Here is a 6131-nt window from a genome sequence, read left to right on the forward strand (position 1 = left end):
GGGCACCATGAGGCGCTGGCGGGCCTCTGCGCACCTGCGCTTCGGTTTCGCTAGGAAAAGGATTGCCTGCGCGCTTTTGGGCCGGTTAATCACCCTGGACACTGCCGTTATCGCCTTATACCCGGAGTTCGCGCGGCCCGGGACTCGTCCCTGGCGCGGCCCCCGCGGTCTGCGGCTCAGCCAGGCCTCGGGCGACAGAGGCGCTGCAGAAGAGGCTCTCGCCGCCGGGGGAGGGGCGGGTGGCAGGGGCCCGGCCGGGTTTCGGGGGGCGAGGCGGTCACAGCGGTGACCGACTGGCAACCCGCACCGGTGCAGAGGTCCGTTTCAGGCCCCTTGCTGCTGAATGCTTTCCTTCGACATTTGTAAATACTTAGCTCGAAGCTTCTCTTGCAGAGGAGCTTGCAGGCGCTCGATATAAAAGCTGCTGAGACAGTCGTGACCGGGATTGCCGTGTTGCAGCGCGAGGCGGAGCGGGAGCGCCGTGTTGGGCGGCCGGGCCGGGCCGGGCCGGGCCGGGCCGGGCCGGGCTGAGACTTGAACCAGGCGGGGGACAGCGGGAGGAGGAGGAGGAGGGGAGGAAGCGCAGGCCGCACGGCGGCTGGAAACGATTGGCAGGAGGGAGCACAACCTGCAGAAACCACGGGGCTTCGAGTGGAGCAAGCTGGAGGCAGGCTCAAAGCAAATAAAAAACTTATTTTGTTTATTAAATAGCAGCTTCGCAGAACTTCTGTCAGCGCTTGTGTGATTTCTTGTGGATGCTGAAGTTTGTAGGAGCTGAAGCGACCAGACAAAGTAGTGGGAAGTAATCCACTGAGGATTTTTAAATGCGTGGAAACCACATAGGATTCAGGAATTCAGTTTCAGTGGCGAGGTGAAGATCAAGAGAGTTAAGAGAATAATCATACGTGCTTTCCCAGTTCTCTCTTGGAGGTGGGGTAGTGGCCTGGACAGGTCTTGGGGCTCACCCAGTATTGCTGCTCTTAGGTTCAGCCATGACCTATGTCCTGTTGAATAAAATATACGTGAATTTTCGGACTATCATTCTGGTAGTTGAACTCCAATGGATAATTTTTAATTCTTCTGTATAATGTTAAGCCAGCCAATTCCTACACAAACCAAAAATGGCAGGTTTCTGCATAGGTAGCACTGTAGTCTAAGCTAGTCAGGTCTGTTCAGGAGACTGTAATGGACGTGACTGAGCTCCCTGATGAAGCTGTATTATCATTATTTATATTACAGGAACAAATGAGAGCTACTAGATCCCACCATGCTAAGAAACATAGAAATAGTCTTTGTCCTGGAGAATGTAAAATTTCAACAAAACAGAAGATGTGAGAAAAGAGAAATATTCTCTCTGTTGTGTGCATTTTGTAACAGAGGCACCCAGAAAGGAAGAAAAGCGCGTAAAGTAAGCAGAAACTTGTCAGAACCATGAACTGGAACAAGATCTTCTGATTCTCAGCCCAGTGCGTTAGCCACAAGACAAATGATCCTCTTGAGGGCCTCTGAGGAAAATACAGTATGTGGATGCTTCACTCACTGTAAGTAGCTAACTCGATGATCTTATATATGTATAAAATAACATTGTGAGTGTGCAGATGGTCATTTTACTACATAATCTTAACAATTTTTCAAAGTCAAAATTCATCTATGAATGCATTTTTAAAGTTCTTGAGAAGGAAATTAGTCAACTAAAGGGAAAAGTTAAATGTTCTTAAAGAAAATAATGTGAAATTCATCTTGTATTCCCACCGGACATGCACTTAATTTAGGCCGTGTGTATGAGATTAAAGGAGGAATATGTTTGCATTGTAATTTGATCCAAAAAGGCTGTCTCTGAGAGCCAAGATTACAGTGAAGGCTTCTTCCAGTTCTTTTGTTTAAAGAGAATTTGGTGGGTAAAATCAATAAGTAATCCCCTTTGGCATAATTTCCAGTGATCTGATCTGATGGGGTTGTTTTAATTTCCAAACTGTCCAGCAGTAAATACAGAGTTCCTGCAGGCTCAATGATTTGAATGACTTGAGCTTAGACTGCTTAAAGGAGGATACACTGAGCAAAACCTCCCATGCCACAGGGACAGCTTGAACTGAATCTGTTGCTGTTTTGGAAGATCAAAAAGCACTTACAGATCTGCAGTCTCAGGGCTTAAACAGTTGAACCATGAGTCTGTATAAATCATTCAAGTATAAAGATTATTTTCCTCATTCATTTACTTTGCCGAGAAGGATGTGACAATACTAGTCTTTAGATTTGTATGTTCTTAAAAGTATTCTGCTTAGGCAATTTCTGGTGTTATTTTTTATGGAAGGGAGATGGATTTTGGAGAGATCACTGTTAGGTAGATAAGTACAGTATATCATAGCTTAGCAAAAATTTGTTTTGGTGAAATTTCAGTAGGATATTGACAGCGTATCTTGTCAGCTCTTACGTAGATAAAAGTGAACTGGCTTGCAGGCTATGTGAATAACTATTTTAGGGATGACGGAATGTGAAAAATAAGCAGTTTGGCTTTCACAAAGCTGCTTAAGTGTTAAGCAACTTGGATTAATAACAAGAATGACACAGCATTCTCCTTTTGCTACTGTCTCAGTTAAACTTGGGTGCTAATAACTGTTTCTCTTCCCTCTTTGAGAGGTTTTCCAAGTTTTTATTAGTTTTCTGGCAAGTTGGAATTGTCAAAATAGATCAGATAAATATACTCCCAACTGTCCACTCTAACCAAAGCTAAGCATTTCTGGAGGGTTGGTAATGTCCAGATAACTTTAATGTGCCCTCAATTTTTCCTTTCTATGATGTTCCTCATTTCGGATTTTCTGACAGAAGAAAAATAGGAACTTTGGAGATGCTCTAGAAAAAATTATTATTCCAAAACCTGCTGAATGCACTTGGAATTTCAACATGTCTAATCTTAAAAGTATTTGTAGCTGGGTTGTCAGATTCAAGAGTATCTGGATGTTACTGGGTGGTTTTACAAGTAGACACATTTCTTGGTGCTCCTCTAAACTTTATGTTTTGAGGTTTATGTAAATTGAAGGAAATGTTTTGAGCCAAGACTTGTGAACTGACGAATCCCATGTGGAGAAAAGACACCTACTGTTGGCTGTCCATTCAATCCCTGCTGAACTGGACTGTCCCAGGCAGGAAGAAATATAAGGAGTTGGGGAATGAATAATGCTTTCAGTGTTTGGAAGTAGGCTGCATGGTGGATTCAGCTGAGGTAAGAGCTAGACAACAAGACGCCTGCTAAGAAGTTGGCCAGGGAGCGGGCATCTAGGGCACTCTGAAGTATGCGGCAGCTCTGGGAAATCTAAACTCTGCCTTTCATCATTAACAACAGCCAGCAAAGGGACAATATCTGATAGGAAAGTCCCTCAGATAAAAGCATATCATTTGTTGTCAGATAGATACTGAGTGCTAGTGCACTGTAAAAAATCTTGGATAACAATCCCAATAGTTCTTTGCTGAATATTTCTTCATGGTCTTGGACTAAGCAAAACCACTGCTCTTGTCAGTAGAATGGGTAACCAATGTCTAAGCATTTCATGACTTTGATAAGTTCAAGTCTTGAGCATGACTTTTTTTCATAAAGATTTCAATTTACAATTATTATTCTTAAATTTTATGCGGGGACTCCTAGATTAACTGAAGTACCTTGCTGTGCCAACAGAAATTCTCACTTTAAGGCTGTCTCTCCAGTCTGTTCAAGAAGTGTATTTATAGCCATCATCTTAACTATATAGATGATTTTCTGTGCAATTTTGCTTTTTTATTCTGATACATTATTTTAATAGGTCCTTTTAATGTTTGCTTTATTCTCCAAAATCTATTATATCATTAACATAGATAACTAAAGGGCTCTTGGCATAGCTTGTTGGCTGGATAGTCTGTGATCGAGCAGCAATGTCTCATGAACTACTTAAGAAAACTAGTATTACAAGGAGACAGTACAGGACATCTTCAGGAGGCTTACTGGAGTTCTCCATAGCACCCTATAAACAACTACATCAGTTTTGATCTTCAGTAGGCTTTTAACATAAATTACATCATTTTGAGTTAGAAGAATATTAATAGTCTATTGTTTAAGCCATGTTTAATTCTCAGAATATATACCTGGTACCTGTAATCAGAGTATATTTCAGGGTGATAAAAAAATGAAAGAAGAAAAGGTATGGAGGCTCCATCTGTTCTAACCCTAGAAGTATGGAGCATGGTAGCTAGTCCAGCTAGTAAAGGTGCATATGTTTAGTTTTATTTCCATTGGACTGAGATTTTATTGAGAAGACTTCTTGTCTCACAGTTCATTGACTTCAACAGACATCACTTAAGGTCCTGAGTTATAAACTGTAATTGTGAGGGCATCCTCGTGGCCTGGATTATTTTGCAAAGATATTTTGGACCATTCCAGTGCCTGGCTACAAATATACTTCTCCATGGAGTGTGTGTTAAAACCAGGTCTCCATGCTAAGAAGCAAACACATATGTGGGGAACTTAAAATGTAGCGTATAGAGTGTCTCTGACCTGGTTTCATAGCCCTTCTTTTCAGAGATAGCAGTATTCAACAATAAAAGACACCAATTTTATTTGGAGCATGTGTACCTTTGGGGATAGAATGATGCTAGCTATTTGATTATGCTATAAGAAGTCCTAGAACAATGTTCTTCCTTCCTAAAACATTTTGCCATGATTATTTATCCTGTTGAATAAAATGTAAGCTAGAACAAAACAAACAAGGTGATGTTCTTAACTTTGATGGGGGGTTAATAAAAAAAAAAAAAAAGACATATATATATATATAAAAAAATATGTTAAACATGTGTGTGTATAAATAAATAAATACATATATATAAAAATATATATAAATATATATATATATAAAATATATATATAACTTTTTTTTCCTCTCTTAACCCTCAGAGATCTTCCTCCCAGGAGATACTGACATTCTCTTCATATTGGGTGGATTTACCACAAGGAAAGCTAGAGGAAACTTAAAAGTGTCCGGTCTTATTTAAAACTTTGGTGGTCTTTAACGGCTGCCCCACAGTTCCAGCCTGGTACAAACTTAAACAGAGCTCTTTGTTGCTCTTGAATGTGACATAATCCTTTCATCTGGCATGCTGAATGAAGTATGCACATGGCTTTTTTGCTACCCCTGCTGGGCTGCCTTGTTACACCTTCAGAGCAAACCACCCCCCAGTAAAAAAAGCTTGGACTCTGTCATCCACCCTAATGCCAATAAACAACAGATAACTATGGCATCTTTTGGCTTTAAAATGCTGCCCCTCATTAAACTTGTGTGTTGAGGAAGGAAACAGCTCCCCACATCATTGTTTCTTGCAGATACAGATACAGAGTACATTTTTTTGTTGTTTGCATGTTTGCTAATTTGAAGCTCTTTGAAGAGTCCTACAGGGAGATCAAAGACAAAAGATTAGAACGTTTTTAATAAAGTGRAGAAGGATCAGGTTAGATCAAAGGGACAAGCTGACAGGAAATAAGTAGGTGCCGTTGTTGGCTGACACTTGCATGCTGTAGGGTGATTTCTGTGTTAATGTGAGGTCAGAAGGAGGATTGCTTTACATCTTATTGTCTCCAGACTTTGCTGACTGGGTGTGTCTTTGTACTATGCTTTAATCTCAAAAATTAAAACCCATAAAGTCACAGTTTGGCTCAGCCACATGATTTTTCTAGTTATTTAGCTTTGATTTTGAAATAAAAATAAAATTTGGAGCACACCAGCAGGGTATGGAGGTAATTAATTGTCCTGCAAGGGGATTCAGCTGTAGGAATATTCATTATCAGAAGTACTGGGCTCAGTCATTCCCAGTGTCATTTCACTGACTTTAAGGGAATTAAACTGAGCCCCATCTTACAAGTAAATGTGTTTTCTTTATACTGAACTTTATACTTTTTACACTAAAGCCTTCTGTGGTCACAAGTGGTATCACTGATAAAACCAGTACAATGAAATTGATGTATCCCCTTTAGTTTGGATGCAGTTTTACTGGTAGAGACCTGCTAATTGGATAGAGTTTGTTTCCCTGTGAGATTAGAGGTGACACCACTAGCTGGAACAGGCACTCTATTCTGCGGCTTACTGGCCTCCTTGTGATCTTTAGCATGTAGG

General features: G+C 40.8%; 1 long non-coding RNA gene across 1 annotated transcript; it reads left to right on the forward strand.

Annotated features, from left to right (window-relative positions):
* Nucleotides 1–527: 527 nt before the first annotated feature.
* LOC112962850 lies at nt 528–4990 on the forward strand. The gene is made up of 3 exons (XR_003252427.1): nt 528–871; nt 1240–1541; nt 4919–4990. It is a non-coding gene; the product is annotated as an uncharacterized LOC112962850 (long non-coding RNA).
* The last annotated feature ends 1141 nt before the right edge of the window (nt 4991–6131 follow it).

The sequence above is a fragment of the Apteryx rowi genome, unplaced genomic scaffold (genome assembly GCF_003343035.1).
Source record: "Apteryx rowi isolate R43461 unplaced genomic scaffold, aptRow1 scaffold_1, whole genome shotgun sequence".
NCBI lineage: Eukaryota > Metazoa > Chordata > Aves > Apterygiformes > Apterygidae > Apteryx > Apteryx rowi.